Source organism: Pan troglodytes, chromosome 10, assembly GCF_028858775.2.
Source record: "Pan troglodytes isolate AG18354 chromosome 10, NHGRI_mPanTro3-v2.0_pri, whole genome shotgun sequence".
Taxonomy (NCBI): domain Eukaryota; kingdom Metazoa; phylum Chordata; class Mammalia; order Primates; family Hominidae; genus Pan; species Pan troglodytes.
This window is the reverse complement of record NC_072408.2, coordinates 37439722-37461475: the sequence shown is the minus strand read 5'-3', so window position 1 is coordinate 37461475 and position 21754 is coordinate 37439722. Positions and strand designations below refer to the sequence as shown.

Genomic DNA, 21754 nt, shown 5'->3' with positions numbered 1-21754 from the left:
TAGTTTCTTTTGCTGTGCAGAAACTCTTTAGTTTAATTAGTTCCCATTTGTAAATTTTTGCTCTTATTGCAATTGCTTTTGACATTTTTGTCATGAAATCTTTGCCCATGCCTATGTCCTGAATGATATTGCCTAGATTTTCTCCTACGGTTTTTATAGTTTTGCATTTTACATTTAAGTCTTTAATCCATCTTGAGTTAATTTTTGTATAAGGTGTAATGAAGTGGTCCAGTTTCAGTTTTCGGCATATGGCTAGCCAGTGGTTCCAGCTTCTTTTATTTATTCAGTATTTATTGAGCATCTGCTATGTGCCAGGCCCTGTTCTGAGACCCAAAGACAATGTGCTTGATGGAAAATTGTTTTGTTTTTACTCTTCATATTCCCAGTACCTATCATCTGATAACTGCCTGTAAATGCTGATTGAAAAATAAGGCTCATATAAAAGAATGGAAAAGTTAATGATTTCTTTGGAATTAGCCAATAAAATTTTGTCCAGCCCAAGTTAAGTTCTTCTGGACACAAAATTGGATTGAACTAAATTGCTATAGGTAATCTGCGTTCAAAGTAATACAGACAGTAACATTGTATTTACCATTCTGAGAAAATCTGACTATGTAAATCTAGAGAAAATGATTTACTTTTCTAAAGTTTTTAAAGATGTAGTATTACAGCCTGGTAAAGTATCTGTGTTTCTAATAGGGCTTAAAGGAGGGAATTGGTTGTTGAACATATTTTAATTAAACTAGTGTCACAATAAGAAAGGCAACTGGTTTACAACTTTGCAACCATTTAACCCACGATAATAGATGATGCTTGCTGCATTTATCCCGTAACTCCACAGTACAGAGGCTTTTAACAAGAGAAGGCACAGGGTCTGCCTAAAATTTCAGGACAGATGACTCATGGAGATCAACTCATAATTTGAAGTAGGGCAATATGATCACCAGCAGTATCCACAGCCAAGGTGGGTGACTTTGGTTTGGAAATGTCTCACTTGAATATACAATGTAAACCCAAGGCATTACTGCGAGCACTATTTTCATATTTCAGATTAATATAATTTGGCATTTTTAGAAGAATATGATATTTGATTCTTCAAGTTACTAATCACTTGGATACTCTTTACTGCCTCCCAGTGCCATCACACCTGGCTCTTTCATTTTCTGTCTTAAGTTAGCAGGAAGTTTTTAACATTCTCATCAGAGACACATTTCCCAGTACTAATCTTAACTTTGATGAAAAACCATGTGTTGAAATGAATAACCAAAGATCTTTCTCACTGAATCAGGCTCAGTTTAAATGATTTGGTTAAGGCAATTTAATCGGGGAAAAATAATCCAGACAACACCTGGCAAAAATAATAGGACAAAAGTAAACACTCGAACTCATACGTTGATTTTCCCGCTACCTATCAACAATATTGATTTATTATAGTTGAGGTTTTTTGACACTTTGTGCATCTTTAAGCAATTTTGTACATTTTTAGATTTAAAATATTTTAATGTTCTCATATTTTGCTGCTAATTCATTTTCCAGCAATTATGCCTACTTTGCAGTATTTCCCAAAAGGTGGAAAAAACCTAAATGTAAAACTGGTTAAATAAAATTATGGCTTGTTGATAAAATGAAATACTATGTGGTCATTGAAAAGCATGTTTCACCTGTAATCCCAGCACTTTGGGAGGCCGAGGCGGGCGGATCATGAGGTCAGGAGATTGAGACCATCCTGGCCAACATGGTGAAACCCCGTCTCTACTAAAAATACAAAAATCAGTTGGCCATGGTGGTGCATGCCGGTAATCCCAGCTACTTGGGAGGCTGAGGCAGGAGAGTAGCTTGAACCAGGGATTTGCAGGTTGCAGTGAGCTGCAATTGCGCCACTTCACTCCAGCGTGGCAACAGAGTGAGACTCCGTCTCAAAAACAAAAAAAAAGAAAAAAAGAAAAAAGAAAAGTATGTTTCAGAAATACGTATCTTGCCATGAAATATTCATAATATGTTGTCAGGCTTAATAAGCAGGTTGCAAAGTAGTTTTTACATTTGATTCTATTGAGAATAGCATATAATATGAGTGTTATACATATAACATATAACATAGAGCAGGATCTATGAGTTAGTAAGGAATTAATGATATAGTCTTCCAGGATTATGGATATATATGTTCTTCTGCTTGTCTGTATTTCTGATTTTTTAAAATGAGCAATAATTGTTTTGTAATGACAAAATAAAAATAAATATTTAAAAAGTTGAAAGAAAAGCATCCATTTTTAGAGATTTTTTCTTCTTTAAAATTTCTACTTTTCAAGCAATTTTATATGTTTTGTTTAATTGCTTGTATTTTCAAAACTTGAAAATTATTTTTTAAAACCAGTTTATATTTAATAATTTCTCTGCACTGAGTAAATGGTATTAACTGGGGCATGGTAATTTTACTGGTAATAGGAATTTAGTTTGCTTCCAACATTTATTTTTCTAAAAAATTACACATGATTCAGAAGAGACACAAAATAATTGAGAACTTTTTTAGAGCAAAAAGCTTAGGGAAAATTTCTGAAAAAGTGGGCAATTAAAGAACGTATAAAAATTTGTCAGGACTGCCCCGTAGTGTACCAAAAGTCACAGCAAAACAGTGATTCAGAAGATTCACTTTCAACCAAATGGTTGCATTGGCCAATTTATTTTTGACCAGTCTGTTTTTATCAACTTCCATCTGAGCATTCAAGGAGTCCACTCATTTCATCATCCACATAGGGTAGAATACTCCACAGCTGAGGGACATCTCATCTACTCACTGTGTTGCTTGGCTCTATGAGACCCATTGACTTGGAATACCCTAGCAAATTATATAGAGGTTTAAATGCTTAAACCTCTACATAAACATAAATACCAAAAGAAGAATTGATAAAGTCCATGACTGACATAAATCTTTAAAGGTATGCTTGGAAAGTCTGAAACATAATGTTCGAGATGGGCCCTGATTTTATGTGTGAGAGAGATATTTATGCACACATAAACTATACAACTAGCTGGACTCCACACATACTAGCTTTGGACATGTGGCTCAATCTCTCTGAGCCTATTTTCTTACTAGCAATATGAAGGCAATTATATACAGAGCTCATAGAGTTGCAGGGACTAAATGATGTGTGGCAGGCAGAATAATGGCCCCTAAAGATGTTCACATCTTAATCCCTGGAAGCTGTGAATGTATGATATGGTATGGTATGATATGATATGATATGATATGATATGATATATGCCAAAAGGAAATTTATGTTGCAGCTAGAATTAAAGTTGCTAACCAGCTGACATTGAAATAAAGGGATTAAGCTAGATTACCTGGGCGGGTGCAATGTAATCATGAGGGACCTCAAATGGGGAAGAAGAGAAGAGTCAATCACAATGTACAATGTGAGAAAGACTTGATTGGCTACTACTAGCTTCAAAAATGGAAGGGACCTGTAAGCCAAGGGACACAGCAGCTTCTAGAAGCTGGAAAAGGCAAGAAAACAGATTTGACCCTAGAACCTCCAGAAAGAAGCACAGCCCTCCCCAAACCTTGATTTTAGCTCAGTGAGACCTCCTTTAGACTTCTGAAGTCTAAAATTGGAAGACAACAAACTAGTATTATTTTAAGCCCCTATATGTGTGCAAATTTGTTAGAGCAGCCAAAGGTTTTAGTACCTAAAGGTGTGGTGTTGCTGTAACAAATTCTTAAAAATTGTGGATGAGGCTTTGTAATTACGCAGTGGGCAGAGGCTGGAAAAAAAGCCTGGAATGCCATCAGGGTAATGTGAATAGAAATATAGATATTAATGACTCTGCTAATATAGACTCAGCAGGAAGTAAGAGGAGAGAAAACCCAAGTCATTTTTTAGAATACCTAAATTGTCATCAACAGACTATTAAATATGGAAGCTAAATGCACTGCCAATGAGGAATCAGATGGAAATGAAGAGCAAGTTTTTGGAAGCTGGAGGGAGGGGAGTTGCTCTTTCACAGTGGCAGAAAGTGTACTTGAACTGTGTCCCGTAGTTACGTGGAAAGCAACACCTGTAACAGAAAAACTTGGATATTTAGCTGAGGAGGTTTTTTAGCAAAGTGTCGAAGGCACAGCCTGTTGCTGCTTTTGAAAAATGTGAGAGAACAGTTTTTAAAATTTTTACTCGTGGTCAAATGTGAGTGGAAGAAAATTTGAGGGAAGAACTATTAGGCAAAAAGAAACCAGGACTTGATGACTTGGGAAATTCTCAGCCTATCCATGTTGCAACGATGCTAAAATGAGAAGATTCACTGGTAGGAAAGTATGCTCTTGAGAGAAAGCCAAGGGTGTGGCTGGACGACCTTTTGCAGTGCCACAAAAGGATCAGAAGGTCAGAGTATTTAGCCACACAGAAGGCTCTTTGAAGAGATTAAGCCTGTGATTCATGGATCCCCTTAGCCACTCAGCAGAAGCCAGAAATAGGGATGGGATTATCCTGGAAAGAGAGGTGGAGGAGCCTCTTGTCAAATGGAGTGAATCCTCCATGACATATCTAGATGACCCAGACAAGGGCCCCAGCTTTGACTGAAAGTAACAGAGGGTATAATATGAAAAAAAGATTGTAGGACCTCCAAAGTTCTGCAAGAAAGAAACAGGATGATAAAACTACTCAGCTGCAAACTTATGCTACCTCTCATGACAAAGGAAGGATGACTCTGAGGTGGAGTCTTATGATTCCGGAGGGTGGGGCCTCAAGCCACAGAAAATTATTCCTAGGCCTTGAACCAAATGGAGTTTGCTTGGCTAGATTTCAAAATGTCTTGGGACTGGTGACTTATTTTTTCCTTCCATTTTCTCTCCTTTGAGGCCAGACTATCTATAATTAGTATCCTATGTCTGTCTTTTTGTTGTATTTTTGGAGCAAGAAATTTGTTTCTTGATTTTACAGTCTCATAGATGGAGCGGAATTGTGCCCCTGGATAGACTATACCTAGAATTTTACCATGATTTAATAAGTAAACTGGCTCATAGCAAGTGCTCAATAATCTTGCTATTTATTAGTGCTGCTCTTGTTGTTAAGTCACTTCTGATCATAAGAGGATCTTGGTTCGGGCTCTAATGTCTGAAGCAAGATGAAGTCATGGAGTCATGCTGTCTCTCCCCTGGCATATCCATCGGTATACAGAAAGCGAATACTGCTCTGCGTGAACTGGGAAGGGCCTTCCGTCCTTATATCTGTTTCACCTATGAATTTACATAGCAGCAAAGGAAAGTGTGCAAGCCGAGTGATAAAGATTCTAACCCCTTCTCTTTGAGGTTTATACTATTAAAATATGACTAAAGATCCAACATAGTACTGACCCAGAGCTAAATTGGCCCTTTATTTATATTTCTTCACCAGGTCTCCATGTAATACTTCATATCCCAGTTTTAAAGCTATTTCTCCATGTGTCTCCAGAAGGATTTAGGACTCTACTATTATACTTCTCTTAATTCCCTTTAGAATTGCAGCTTCAGCCCATAGTTACTTTCCCCTCATATGTTGTCCCTGGGGGATAATTTTTTGCATTACATCGAATGACAGAAGGTACCACCTGCACACACAGTCTATAGCACTAGAAGCTGCCACAGCTGCTTGGTATTCAATATTACATTCCTCTTTCCATCACATCAGCAAGCATTGATATTCCCCAGAGACATCTGTTTCTGACTGTAGTCCAAATTTGTCCAATGATGAAATAATGGACTTTTCTGTCTATGTTAGCTTTTCCAAGAATTTATGCCTATTTTGGTGTGCTATGATCCTGGGTTGGGGCTAAGTTTCCAAGTTTATTTCTCAGGGATCTATAGCAGGTGTTAGAGACTCTGTCTGTCCAAACAGCCACAGAAGGAGGCCTTTGTGGGAGATTTTGTGAATTTACTGTCAGCTTTCTTGCATTTGGGTGGACACCCTCTCCTCCTGACTGTGCCAAAATAGAATGATGATGCATTGTGGATAACTGAAGAGGATACCTTGGAGAAGTGGGGAGTAAGCCCAAGCCAGAAGACAGCCAGTGGATATATGTTTTGCTTCAGACAACGGAGATGGTGATAAGAGCTGAATAATAATAATTATGATAGCAATGATAAAACAACTACACTAGTATTTATGAAGTGATTTCTAGTACTTTACTTGTATTATTTCATTTACCCCGCTTCAGGGACTCTATAAGTAGGTACAGGTTTAATGTCCCTTATCTGAAAGTCTAGTACCAGGAGTATTTTGGATTATGGATTTTTTCCGATTTTGGAATATTTGCATTGTACAGTGAGCCTTTGAATAACACAGGTTTGAACTGCATGAGTCCACTTACATGTGGATCTTTTTCAACCAAGGGCAGGTGGAAAATACAGTATTGGGAGATTTAAAAACTGCCCATACAGAGGGCTGAATTTCTATGTACATGAGTTCCACATGGCCAACTGCAGGATGTGAGTGTGTGTGGATTTTGGCATATGTGGTGATCCTGGAGTCAATGCCACACTGATACGAAGGGATGTCTATATACTTACAACATCCCCAAAAACAGTAATTCTGAAATCTGCAAAGCTCCAATGAGCATTTCTTTGGAATTTCATGTCAGTACTCAAAAGGTTTCAGATTTTGGAGCATTTGAGACTTTGAATTTTCAGATTAGGGATGGTTAACCTATATTAGTATGAATCCCATTTTGAAGATGAGGAAATCAAAGCCCAGAGAATTTGTAAAATTTTCCCCAGGTTCCTCAGTTAGTAAGTACTGGAGACAGGATTCGAATCCAGCCAGGCTGACTCTGCAGCCTGCTCCGTGAACCATTATACAAAGGGCTTCCTCCTACTTGATAGGACTGTGTCACACTTAGGTGAAATTTTATTCTTTTCCTGATGCAGTTGCAAAGTAGTCATTTGGAATTGCAAAAAAGATCAACTGCTCTGGCTACAGAATAGTAGATTCTAGCCTTGTGATTTCCAACGTGTCTGTAGGCACAAACCAGAATGGAGGCCTTCAGGTCTCAGGGGGCACAAGGGAATGGGAACACCAGGGACAAGTAGTGGTGGTTCCACAGCCAGGAACCTAAGCCAGACCTGAGCTGGACTTGCCAAGAGTAGTAACTGAGTTGTTTCTAATACTTAGGGAGACAGAAGACATCTTGGGGTTTTCTACCAACTGCTCGTGTTCCCTATATGGGGAAAGTGATAAGCATCTTCTAACAGGACTAAAACAGTGGTTGCCTGCTGCTATAGTTTGGGTGTTAGTCCCTACCAAACCTTATGTTGAAATTTGGCCCCCAGTGTTGAAGGTGGGGTCTAATGGGAAGCGCTTGGGTCATGGGGGTGAATCTCTCATGAATGGATTAGTGCCTTCCCCATGTTGTGGGGTGAGTGAGTTCTTACTTTCTTCATTCCTGTGATAACTGGCTGTTAAAAAAGAACCTAGAATCTCTCCCTCTTTCACTTGCTCCTCTCTTTCATGTGACCTCTGCACATGCCAGCTCCCCTTTGCCTTCTGCTATAAATGGAAGCAGCCTGAGGCCCTCACCAGACGCTGAGAAAATGCTGACATCATGCTTTTTGTACAGCCAGTAGAACCATGAGCCGAATACACTTGTTCCCTTTATAAATTATCCAGCCTCAGGTATTCACTTAGAGCAACACAAAATGGCCTAGGACACCTATATTCTAGTAGGAGTAAGAGAATCATGATTAGGTAGAGGCTCCCAAATCTTTTAAGAATCTGATGAAATATATAGATTTCTCCCCAGAAATACGCATGTGTGGTCATACCAATTTCACATATAAGTCTGGGTGGTTTAGGCCAGTCCATGGCCTGGGGCTGATACCAGTCCATGGCCTGGGGATTGGGGACCCCTGGCCTAAACCCCTGGTTCCTGTTAGGAATGAGGCCACATAGCAGGAGGTAAATGGTGAGCAAGTGAGCAAATCTTCATATGTATTTACAGCTATTCCCCATTGCTCACATTACCTCTTGAGCTCTGCCTCCTGTCAGGTTAGCAGCAGCATTAGATTCTCATAGGAATGCAAACCCTATTGTGAACTGCACATGTGAGGAATCTAGGTTGCACACTCCTTATGATAATCTCATGCCTGATGATGTGTCGCTGTCTCCCATCACCCTCAGATGGGGCTGTCTAGTTGTAGGAAAACAAGCCCGGGGCTCCCATTCATTCTACATTATGATGAGTTGTAGAATTATTTCATTATATATTATAAGGTAATAATAATACAAATGAAGTGCATAATAAATGTAATGCACCTGAATCATCCCAAAACCATCCACCGTGTCCCACCATCCATGGAAAAATTGTCTTCCACAAAACCAATCCCTGGTGCCAAAAAGGTTTGGGACTACTGGTTTAGGCTATGGATATTAAAGTATAAAGATCTTAATTAGGAGTTGTGTTCACTCTAAATAAAAATAGTGTATCTGGATCTTTAAATTCTCAGTATTGAACAGCAGCATTTCTTAAGGAAGAAAAGAGGCATCATTCTTTACTTTGGACGGATGCCACCATGTTATAGTAGAGAGATTTCTGATTGGCTACCAAAGTTCTTGATGCCTGATGTACACACACTTCCTTCCATTTATTCCATCAAACATTAATCTAAAGACTAATATGAAGGGATTTTGCAAATGTAATGAAGGTCCTACAGCAATTGATCCTAAAATAGAAAGATAATCTGGGTGGGGATGACTTAATCACACGATCCCTTTAAAGGACAGAGTTTTCTCTAACTGGCCAGAGAAGAGAAAGTCAGACTCTGGCAGTAATAGAAGGATTTGAGGCATCATTGCAGCTCTGACAATGGAGAAGGTCACAGAGCACGGAATGTGGGTGGCTCATAGACACTGGGAGTGGCCTTCAGCTGACAGCCATCAAGAAAACAAGGATTTCAGCCCTATGGTTGCAACGAGCTGAATTCTGCCAACAACAAGAATGAGTTTGAAAGCAGATTTTCTCTTTGTTGTCTCCAGCTGAGCACTTAGCCTGGTCAACACCTTAATTTCAGCTTTGTGGTACCTTGCACAGAGAATACATCAAGACGTGAAAGACTTCTGTTCTACAAAATTGTGAGCTAATAAATGGTGTTATTTGAAGCTCCTAAGTTTATGGTGATATGCTATGCACCAATAGAAAATTAATACACCACATTCCCAAGATGTTCACAGGAACTCTAGAGAGGACAAAATTTTCCCATTGTAGCAACTGTCCAAAGAAGTTGCCTTGCATATATACATGCTAGGTATTGCCTTGCATATATACATGCTAGGTATAATCTTCAGAAGTTTTTTTCTTTCCTAAGCTTGAAAAACTAGGTTTAAAATAGCTAGCTTGAATCCAACAACTATACAGGGAGAGTCTTGCTCTGAGGACTCTTGGAATAAAATGCAATGTATGAACATTGATTTTATCCATTCCCCTTATAAGATATATAGTAAAGCTAACTTTTCATTCTAAACATGCACTCTAGCTTCCCTCTTGCCTCTTTTACAAAAATTCTCAAGCTAAGCCTTATGGTACTCATGGCACAATCTTCAGTATTACTCACCAGGTACTAGGGATTCCATTGCCATACCCAAGGCTTGGAAGTGACACACAGGCCTAGATTATAGTTCACTTTCTGCTTCAATTTACCATGGGTAAGTTACTTAACCTTTTTGGCTTCATGTAGACACATGGCAAGCGAGGGGTTTAATTATTTGATCCCTGGCATCCCATTGCTATGATTTGAATGTATGTGTCCCTCAAAAATTCCTATGTTGAAACTTAATCACCAAGGTGATAGTATTAGAAGGTGGGCCTTTGGGAGGTGATTCGGTCATAAGGCCTTCACCCTTATGAATAGCATTAATGTCCTTATAAAAGAGGTTTCAGAGAGTGCTCATCCCCTTTTTCTCTTCCACATCCCCCCATGTGAGAATACAGCAACAAGGTATGATCTTTGAAGCAGAGGCAGCCAGCCCTCACTAGACACTGAATCCACTGTTGCCTTGACCTTGGACTTCCCAGATTCCAGAACTCTGAGAAGTAAACGTCTGTTGTTTATAAATTACCTGGTCCAAGAAATTTTGATATAGCAGAAGGAATAGACCAAGGCACTCATTTAGAGCTAACAGTCAAAGATTATAGACTTCTAGGACAGGCAGTCCCCTGGCTCTAAAAACCAGTGACGTTAGATGAGTACATGACTAGTGGACGTCCATCCTTCAGTGTCTCAGATTCTTCTAACTTGTCCACCCAGGAGCTTTTCATTCTTGCTAGCACTTAGGATGTATCTCTTCTCCCTTTTCTCTAGGCCCTCTGTCAGAGGAAGACTCAGTGAATTTACTTTCCACCTGGTCACATTTCATAGACTGTGACAGCCAGTAGCTGCTATGACCACAGCCCACAAATCCATTCTGAAAATATGTGGTGGACACTTTTCAAGTAATAGGTAAAAAGCTATGTTCTCTTGGTAGAGATATTTTAGGGGAGACTCTGCCTTCTACTTCAATCCCTTTCCATGTCAAATTTAATAGCAAATTAGAATCAATATATAGCTTAATTACAATATTAAGTTTCCCTGTTATCTTGAGATTATCATACCTTTATTCCCTCCAGGTGCCTGGAATGTATGCAGATATGTGTCACAGAAATGCTAAGTCCTTAATCAATACAACAAAATATTTCCAGCTTCCCCAGCGTGATAAATCTAGCAATCAATTACTCTACCATAGTATACGCCTGGTACAAGCAGGATGAAAAATATTATTGAAAAATTCTACCTCTTGATTAACTACTGATGAAAGTTCTCAGAATTAAAATGATATTTCTTAATTTACTCTTTTTCAAAATTGGAAACCAAATACACCAAACTATTATATTCTATAGATCATATTCCACAAGGTCATGAAACCTTCCAAGCATAAAAAGGAAAATCAGCCACCAGAAACAAAACAAAAAAAATAGGTAAATAAAACCACCTTCAATTTCTATTCCTAAGAATTCCAAGCTGTTTTCATATAGAAAATTATGTTATTTTGAAAGCAGTAATGAATTTGAAAACATCTCATGCTCCAGAAGCCTAATTTTAGATCTATTATGGAATTCTGCATTCTACAAACAACGCCCTATTAATCCCCCTATCGACTTGCTTCTTGTGGTCCTTGTCTGGAGCTGGTTTTAGTGCACAATGAAGCATTGAAATATTTTATATAAATAAATAAAGGAGGATTAGGTAGTGAGTAACATCAAAGAGCTTCACTAATTGGCAGTGCTAAATGTCTGCGACAGCTTGGTTAGCCACTGAAAAATCGCTCTAATGATATACTCACTGGAAATGTCCCCCGTTGCCTTAGAAAAAGTAAGATCCAACTAGGAAAAACTTAGTGTCCAGCTCCATCATGAAAACAGAATCTTCAACTGAAAGAGGTACATAGGACTGTGTGAAGAATATTTCTGCTGAAATGTTCGGGGGTGACAAGTGTTTTGAGTGGCAGAGAAGATAGAGGTAGAGAAAGGCAGCCACTGCTTCAAGGAGGAAGCAGAAATATGAGTTTGTATTTATTCCTTTACTCCACAAACATGCCAGGTACTACTATCTAGCAGGCACTGCACTAGGACAAGGTTTACATGGTGAATACAACACACCCTTAGTAACTTTGGCACTGGAATGTTAGAAGAAAACCCAGGTTGGGGTGGGTAAGAGAAAATAGAATGGAAGAGCACTTAAACCAGAATTTGGGTCCTACTGAGGGAATACAAGGATGGGTGCCAGTTTTGCAAAGATCTCACTGTGGGACACAGTTTAAAAGTTGTGCACTATATAGAAAAATGGAACACAAAACACCTGGTCTGATGGCACTTCATTGAGAATTTTTTGCCTTAGGATAGTGTATGAAAAGATGTGTGGATGAAGCTCGGTGGTGAGAAAAGACCATGCTGGGCTGTGCACAGGCAGGATAATGAAGAGGGTGAGTTGAGTAGTGTGATGGATTTTTTTTTTTCCTCCAGCTTCTAGATCTTCATGGAGATAAAAAGTTTTGTCAAGATCTGATTTTTAAGTCCTCATATACTGGACTCTGGCAGCTGAGCCATGGGTGGCAACTACTTAAACTAAGTCACTTTAAGCAACCATTCAAAGTACTTATGCAATCAGGTTGAAACTATTTTTAATGAGGAGAAGAAGGCTCCTGGGAGGCACTGACAGCTCTTGAACCCTGATAGCACACTTTGCACAGAGATTCCCCAGAAGCTGGCTCTGAGCAGGTCTTCACATTTGCCATTTGATTAATTAAAGATAAATGGCAGAGACTTTTCCCTAAATGGGTTACTTGATTTAAGAGCTGCTGGCTAATTTTGGTTGGATAATTTAATAGAAGAGGGAAGAGGAAAGGAAAGAAAGGGGCTTGAAGAAAGAGGAAGAGAAAAGAAACACAAGGATGGAGAACAAGGAGAGACCATTTGGTAACAAATTTATTTCTTGATTTTAACACTTGATTCCTAGGTCTTCCACCTTGAGACTATTTTGATTTGTTTTATGTCGCTCTTATGCCGTCTTCAACCAAACAAGGGACTGCATTTAATCGTTGATAGGATTTTTGTTCGTTTGTTTTCTTAAATGCTGGTTTCTCTGATAAACTCGGCAAATCTCAACAGGCCACCTCTTATGTATGACATTGATGTGGTTTGGTTTAGTGACATGGCTTAAAGGAGGCATGAAACTTTCATCTAGCTTTGGCACTAATAAAATGATTGTGAGACTTTGGTTGGGCAAGCTCCTTTACCTGTCTGAGCCCAGGTTTTCTAACAGGACTAGCTTTAGTGACCACTCACAGCTCTAGAATTGTAGGATTTTCATTTCTAGGTATCTGAGCATCACTGATATCCTTTGTCTTTTATATCAATTATGAGCCTTTGTTTGGGTGCGGTCATTTCTTACAGGTCCTAACAATCTATTTTGTTGCCACAATACAACACTGAAAAAAACACACAATTCGTGGCAGATTTGGAGTATTTATTTAACATAAAGCTATTTTGGATCTATTACCTGGTTTAGGCCTGTAAGTTTTACTTGGCCAAAATGGATTTAGAGGATTGTGGGGAAGTATTTTTCCTACTGTTTGCACAGGTATGCTTTGATATCACCCATCCATCTCCCCTGAACTGACATCTCCTTTGTTCAAAATTTGTACCACTTGTCGTCTCATATACTAAACCCCCAAACAAAAGCAAGGCTAGAAGGCATGCTCGAGCAAAGGACTTGAGACTGTGTGAGCAGGAATGTGAGGAACAGCATGCCAAGGACAAATTCAAATGTAAGCATTTGGAAGATTAGCATCCAGGGAAACTTTTTTTATATTCATTTTTTGACTAGTCAAAATAAATCTTTAAAATCACATTAGGGCTAGGAATTCTTTTTTTTTCTTTAGAGAAAAGCAGAGAGAAAAATCAAAAGCATACTAAGGCAGATCTGTAGCTACAGTGACAGTTATGAATAGGTAGCATGCAATATCCTTCAGGGTGGATTCCAGGAACTGAGCACAGTTCAGGAAGATCCTGAGCTTGCAATTAATTATTTAGAAAATGCTCTCCTTGCTGCTAAGTAAGCACATGATGTTCTCTGGCACAGAAATTAGTTTGAATTCTCAGCCCTGTAGCAAAGCTGTCAGGCAGGTCTGCTTGCGTGTGTTTCTAACTGCAAAATGATGAAGCTCCTAAGAGAGGTGCCCCTGGCTTTGCAGCATGACCCTGGCTCAAGGATTTTAGCCTAAGGAACAGGAAGATGCTTGGGTCTTTGAGGTTGATGGGAAAAGTGGTGATTAAAAAGAACTGATTAGCAACCTTAAGTGAGGGGAAGATGGGGGATATAAACATGACACATTAACCAAAATTTCTTGCTTTTACTCAAAGGAGAGTCATTATAAGGATGAACAGTGCTGGGCATTTGAGGACCAGGTTGCAAAAGGAAGCCAGGCCTGCCGGGAGGTGATGATGGGGGCTTGCTGAGCCTGGTGGCCATTTGGGCAATAACAGAAGTGATAGGACAGTTATGTCCTATTATATGCTCAGTCAGTTTAATACAGTAGCAGGCCGAGAGCCATGTAGTTACATGATTAAATGTCTCTACCATATGCACACTGAGAACTATGGTGAAAGATAATGTGATGGAACAAGGAAAAAAGAATAAAGTGTGAATGGGCCATAGAATAGAAAGATGTTATTTTATTTTGGAGCAACCAAGGGCAACTTCCTGAAAAATGTAACCTCTGAAGGAAGAGGAGAGGTGTTTAGAAGGAAGAGGAGAGGTGTTTAGAAGGCAGAGGAGGAAGCAATGCATTCCAGGTGAGGGCACCATAGGGACAAAAGCATCAAGGAATCAAGTTGCAGTAATGAGTGATTTGGTGCAGCTAACACACAGCACATGAGAAGGGAAAGATAGACAATTAAGTGGGAGAGGGTATCTGGTGCCAGATTGTTCTAGGTGCAAAGATTTTGAACTTTATTCTGGAATCAATGAAAGGCTGTCAGTGCCTCTGAACAGGAAAGGAACACAATTAGAACTGTGGAAATGTGGAAGATGAACTGGAGGGCAGGAAGGGGCTGAAAACTGCTATGAGGCAACAGTATAAGTCAGAGTTAATGTTGACCACAACAGAGGGATTAAAAGAAAGGGTGGGGATGAGGAACATCATGGAGCGAAATGACATTGAAGTTGATGGCTCATGGCATATCTGGAGTAAAGAATAGGAATGAGTAACTGAATGGGTGGAGGTTTCACATCTGCGATGCCAGGAGCAGAGGAGAGAACACACAGGATTAGCAGGGGGATAGTAGAAGATAAAAGACCCGAGGATAAGAAATTCTATTTTGGGCTGGGCTTGGTGGCTCACGCCTGTAATCCCAGCACTTTGGGAGGCTGAGGCGGGCAAATCATGAGGTCAGGAGTTTGAGATCAGCCTGGCTAACATGGTGAAACCCCGTCTCTACTAAAAATACAAAAAATTAGCTGGGCGTAGTGGTGGGCACCTATAATCCCAGCTACTTGGGAGGCTGAGGCAGGAGAATCGCTTGAACCTGAGAGGTGGAGGTTGTAGTGAGCCCAGATCGTGCCACTGCACTCCAGCCCAGGTGACAGAGTGAGACTCTGTCTCAAACAAACAAACAAAAAACCAAAAAAAAAAAACAAAAAAGAAAAATTTTATTTTGGACACGCTATGCATGTGAGAACAGTGAAATGTGTCCATGAAAATGTCCTGCTTGTATACATGCAGGTCTAGAATCCCAGAGGTCTTATCTGGAGAAAAAACTAGAGGCATCCCTCATAAAGGTGATAAATGAAGTCATGATTATAAACAACAATGAGGACAACAACAGGTTAACCAAGGTGGAAGGGACAAGAAATGAGGATTACAATCTGGGGCCTGACAATATGCAGGGAGCAAAGGGAGAGGAAGGTATCCATGCAGAAAGACAGGGACAAAGGGGTAGGAGAAGATAAAGCGCAAAAAATCTAACCTTCTGAAAGCCAAAGAAGGAGAGAGTTAAGAACTGATGATTTTTAGGACAAATACCTAATGCATGCAGGGCTTAAAACCTAGATGACAGTGTAGCAAACCACCATGGCACATGTATACCTATGTAACAAACCTGCACGTTCTGCACATGTATCCCGGAACTTAAAATAAAAAAAAAATAAAAATAAAAAACTGATGCTTTTAACCAAGGCTCAAGGGCTGCCAAGAAGCCAAGGAGGGTAAGACAGAATTCAGGTACTAAAGTGACAAGAGTGATCTTCAGAAGAGTGGTGTCCACTATGGGAACAAGAGGTTGAAGAGCAGGTAAGCATTTAGAAGTGGAAACAGCAAGGATAGTGATTGAAGTATACAGCTATCTTCTTTATATTACAGGAAAAATAGATTTGGAACTGAGAATTTTGAGCATTGAAATGTCACGGTGATAGACAAGGACTTGAAAAAGGCAAACATTTATTTAAAATGGTATATTTGTATTTTTATTTCAAACCTTGAAATCCACTTACTCATATATCCTAAAGTAAATGAAACCAATAAACAAAGCATAAATTTAATTAAGCATGTGTTAGAGGTTCGTTCAGTACCTGTGTAAAGCCAAATATACCTATAGAGGTGCAGCCTTTCCGTGGCTAATATGTGTTGAATTTTACGGGTTACCATTAGTAATTAGAGTCATATGTGGAGTTAATATTCTGTAAATATTACTTGAGTGCTTACTACACTCCTGGATGATGGTGGGGACCAGAGTCCTCTCTGTCTTTGTAGATCTCACATGGTTTCCATAGCTACAGTGTGACTCCCATAACTTTAAATACTCAGACCCCCTCTCCACACGTGATACTGTACTGCAGAGTTGAGATGTGAAGGAACAGTTGCCCGCCTTGAAGCCTGAGGCCCTGAGTTCAGGTTCTAGCTCTAATATTGCCAGACTGAGAGTGCCGCTGACTTGGGATTAGTCACCCAGTCTCAACTCTTTCTTTCTCTTTTTCTATGAATGGAGGTTTTAGGGCCTGCCAGGCACCTTTTCAAGGCCTTCTACAAAATTTCACTTATCCTTCCCAATAAACCTAGAGAGGAAGGCAAATAATCCTGGTTTCACAGATGAAAATCTAAGTTAATTGGAAGTAAATCCAAATAAGATATATGGGATTATCTCTCCTTGGCTGCCTATCTAAAAATACAGACTTCTTATGACAATATTTTTCTACATAGCATTTATCAATGTACACTTTACTTTATGGTTTATAGTCCATCTTCCCACTGGATGTAAGTTTCCTTAGGACAGGAACTTTTGCTGTTTCGTATACACTGTATTCTCTTTCTCTTGGACTTAAACACAGACCTGGACAATTGAAACGATAGCAATTTAAGCAATTTAAATGAATGAGGGTCCCACTGTAAACTGAATTCAGATCTGACATTGAAATATTTTGAGTTAAATTTGAGAGTTTGAGAGTCTGTCTTCTCTCCAGAGTAAGTAGGTCTCTTGGGTACCAGCGAGTACACTAAGGCGAAAGTGTATCTATCAAATGCCCCCTTCCCCCATTACAGGTATTCATGAAGCTTCGCAAAGCTCTCTCATATTACTCCCAAGGATCAGCCAAATCCTTGGAGGCTCTGGGTCAATGTGTCATTCTGCCAACTTGAGGCAGTAAGACCATCAGTCATGGGAAGGGCATTTTCTGTGAGTCAGCATCACACCTTCCTGAATACTGAGCTTTCAATATTGACATGTGGTCCCAAAAGAGGCCTTTAGGAAAAGTCAATTTGATGACACCACTGAAATGCTGGTAACTAGAGGCCTGAGGTGAAAATGCAAATTTATTAATATAGGCTGCAAAGTCCACTAAACAATCTCAAGTTAGAAAAGCTGAAATCTACTTAATTGCTTATTACCTCAAGTCTTGAGTACAACCTTCACTTAACCTGCTGCTGCTTTCTGCTACTGAGCTCCTGTCTCCGTTCACAGCCAAACTCTTGGAGAATTGACCTGCATGTGTTCCCTCTCTTTCTTTACAACATTGTTTCTTGTCATTTAATTTGACTTCTGCTGCTATTATTTTTTTTTGCAAACTTCATCTTATAAAATGCTGCTTTTAGCTTAGGCCAGTGCTTTGCACACAGTAGGGGTTTAATGTTTTAATTCAACAGAGGTTTTTGGTGGATTTGTTATATCATTGGAAGCCACTCCTGACCTCCTAGTCAATACATTTTTTCTTATCCTGCTCTCTGAGAGATGCTATTACCTCTCCTCACTTTCTTGAAACCATCTTTGCCTCTATGGGATACAACACAGACCACTAGATTTTGAAGCCAAATGACATTAATTGAATCCTTGACCCACCATGTAAAATCTGTGTGTGACTTTGATGAACTTATAATCTTTATATTTTCATTTCTTTCCTCTATAAATCTGCTTCTACCTGAAAAAACTTGGGTGAGGACAAAATGAAGTCATGTTAAAGTACTTTGCAAATGAATTAGTGCGTAATATATTCATGTATAAATGTGTATACGTACATTTTAGGTCTAATTGACCGTTTCTCACTGTGCCTTCCTTACTGTGTTGTGGGGAAGATAAAATTAATGATATATTTATGTGAAAGTACCTAGCACAGCAGACGCCCGCATGATGAGACCAGTTATACATTCATGGGGAAGAATGCTTGAAGCAGGGGGCACAGTTAGTGCAGCAATACTATGGAAGGAAAGAGTCTGAATGGAGGAGGAGGAACAAAAGGATGGACAAATATGGTTTGAGTTTAGGAAACAAGGGCAAGAGTGACACAAGTTGATGCTAGACATTCCCTCTTCTTGATATATATCCAAAGGAAATGAAATCAGCATCTCATAAAGATATCCACAGTCCTGTGCTCATTTTAGCATTATTCACAATAGCCAAATTATGAAAGCAAGATTCATTGACAGATTAATGGATAAAGCATATGTGGTATATATATATATATATATATATATATATATATATATATATATGTACACAATGGAATATTATTCAGCCCTGAAAAAAGGAGATCCTGGCATTTGCTACAACAGAGACACTTATTTCATACTAAGTGAAATAAGCCAGACAGAAAAATATTATATGATCTCACCTATATGTACAATATATTTTGGGGAAGAGCTCAAATACACAGAGATAGAGAATAAAACAGTGGTTGCCATTCACAGAGATAGAGAATAAAACAGTTGTGGGGAGAAGAAATGGGGAGTTTTAGGTAAAAGGATACAAAATAGCAGACATGTAGGATGAATAGGCCTAGAGATCTGATGTACAATAGGAGAACTAAACTTAATAAAATTGTATTGCATTAGGAATTTTGTTAAATAATTAGATTTTAGCTGGTCTTGTCACACAAAAAAGTAACTACGTGAGATGATAGATGTGTCAATCTGCTATGGTAACCATTTTACTATTGATATGTAGCCCATAACACCATGCTGTAAACTTGGAATATACACAATAAAATTTATTTTTTTTTGAAAAGATGACACTGGAAAGATAAGTAGAGATTGGATCACATGGAAACTGGTAGAAATGTGGATTTTATTCTAAGTTCAATGGGGTGCCATATGAAGGTTTTGTGCAAGGGTGGGAGTGATCCCACTGAAGTTTTAAAAATATCACAAGGATACTGTGTAGGTGGTAGTGGGACTGGCATGGAAGGAGAGAGATAAATTAGGAGGTGGTGCAGCCATCCAGAGACTAACTGGTAGGGGATTCTCTTAGGGAGGCAAGCACGAAGATGGAAACAGTGGGCAAATAGGAATATGCTGTTGAGAAAGAGTCAACAATCAAATATAAATGCTTTTACTGACATCTAATACTCTTTATAATTTGGCTATAAACCCTCTATCCTAACTTGAACTTACATGTCACTGCTCCATGTCTCTTGTGCCAGCCAAGGTAGGGTACAGTTATGTCCCTTCGTGCACTCCTGCCTTCATTCCTTGCTCATGTCTCCTCATTAAAGTATCCTCTCTCTATAAGTGGCCTCCAAACTTTTTGGCTGTGGACATGCCTCTATAATATGTGCATGTTTATTATAAGAATTGTATATATGTATATTATTAGTTCATATGGTAAATATTAGTAAAGTCTAATTTTTTAAAAAAACGTAAAAAGTGACTATAAATGAAAATGCTAATTGTTTCTTTCTCCATCCAGTAGATGTCTTGTGGCCCACATCTCCCTTGAAGTAAGCACACGTCACTTGGTGAACACAGGTTATTGATTTTTACCAATTCTTTAAAATTTAAATCAAGCTACTTTTCCTATGAAATTGTTCTTAACATCCTTTGGCTTTGAAGTCCTATAGACACTTGAATTCTACCATCAAAATTAAATTTAGCATTTTTCTTTCACCATTTGTAGTACCTCACTCTGTCATGTCCTTTCTTCATCTAATCTATAGGCTCCTTGAGGACACTGATTAATATGTTAAATTTGTTTTCATCCACATTAACATTTCTTGACTGAAAAAGGAATCTAATAATTTTTTTTTAAATCCTGTTTAGTCATGGACATCAAGGGTTATTCATCAATTCAACAACAATTATCCACTGAGTGTCTATCATGGATTAAGTGTTCAAGTTGTTGGGTATCAAGAAATGACAGGACTAGCAAGGTCTCTTCTCTCATAGAGCTGACATTCAAGAGGGAGTGTGACAGGAAATAAATAAATGATGGACCAAGATAATTTAAAATGATGAATGACAAGTTTTATGGAGAAAACCATGTAGTAGGGATGTTGGTTGGGATGAATGTGATGAATGAAGGCCTCTAAGGAAATGCCATTGGATCTCTCTATCCTATATGATGGGAAGACACAAAGAGTTAAGCTTATCAGAGGTGAGTTATAAATACTTGCCATTCCAGGCATATGGTTTTCTTATTCCCATTGATTTAGCTCTATTCTAACGTCCGTGGTCATTAAGATTATTTAAAATTTCTTTGTCATAGTGACCAATTCTCATTTTTAAAGGCTAGCCACTAACTTACAAGTCAGTAGAGTAAGTCAGTAAGGCTAATGTTAGCTGCCATAACAAACAAGTCTCCAGATATCAGTGGCTTCACACAATAGAAATTGATTTCTTATTTATGTGACAGTTCAATATGGGTGTTCTTTGTTGGCAGGTTACCTTTTGAGATCCAGATTCTTCCATCTTCTGGTCTCATTTTCATCTAGGATCTGAGAGTTCTCCACATTTAGCCAGAGGATACAAAAAGAAAGGAAAATATTACATGTGGGAGGATTTTGTGGACCTGTAATGAAAGTGGTGATTTGCATATTCCAGAACAAGGAGGCTATGTCTCATTGCAAAGGTGGCTGGGATATGTAATTTCACTGTGTCACTGGAACAAACAAAAGCGGGTGTTATGAGACTGGCCAGTCTCTGTCACAGTTTGCTGCTCTAGAGTTCTTTTTTCTACAGTTTGAAATGTATTTAAATTTGATGACCACCATAAAGTAAGAAAAAGGTGCGTGTGATAAAATGCACCTTTATCTGAGAGAATTCAAATTCATCTCCAGTGATTTTTTTTCACTGATTTTAACTTCCTGCAGTTAATTTCATGCATCCCACTTATCCCCACAAACTGTCCAATTTTCATAAATCTAAACAATAAATCAAGATTCAATCCTGAATTACAAAGGTAGTACTTCAATGCAAAAGTTCTTGTCACAAGTAAAAATTTACAGCATATACTTTCTAGCTCATTAAACTCAATGCCAGAAAATGACCCAAAGCAGCATTTCTTCTTCAGATAATGAAGTGGTTGGCTACACTAGACACTAGAATTACTAACAATAAAATGTGTAAATTTATTCGATCATAAGCTCCTTGCCTTATGGTAATGCTATAATTATCTTTGTTGTTCTCTTTATTTGTTACATGTAGTTTTTAAGAATCAGGCTTAATTATTTTAACTTGTTAATGCACATAATTCTTTACTAATCACTTATTTTAATTGCGGGAGTAAGTGGTTAGTAGCTCAGGAGCTTAGATGCTTTGACCTTTTATTTACTCTGTCCTTTGGGCTAATTGTCATCATGGCTCTTGAATATTAGGTGCTATTTATAATTCTTGGAAGCTCTGAAAATACATTATGATGCATTCAATTTACCATTCTCCCTGAGTTGAGGGAAAGAGTCAATTATTGTATTAATTTTATTAGGGTTAAATAGGACACCAAGGAA

General features: G+C 38.6%; 2 long non-coding RNA genes across 2 annotated transcripts in view; one reads left to right on the top strand and one right to left on the bottom strand.

Annotated features, from left to right (window-relative positions):
• LOC134807559 (uncharacterized) overlaps positions 1 to 21754 on the top strand; it is a 288942-nt gene that overhangs the window by 53488 nt on the left and 213700 nt on the right. The gene's annotated exons all lie outside the window — the stretch shown is intronic.
• The window catches only part of LOC134807560 (uncharacterized), a 217966-nt gene that overhangs the window by 13454 nt on the left and 182758 nt on the right, over positions 1 to 21754 (bottom strand). The window lies entirely within an intron of this gene.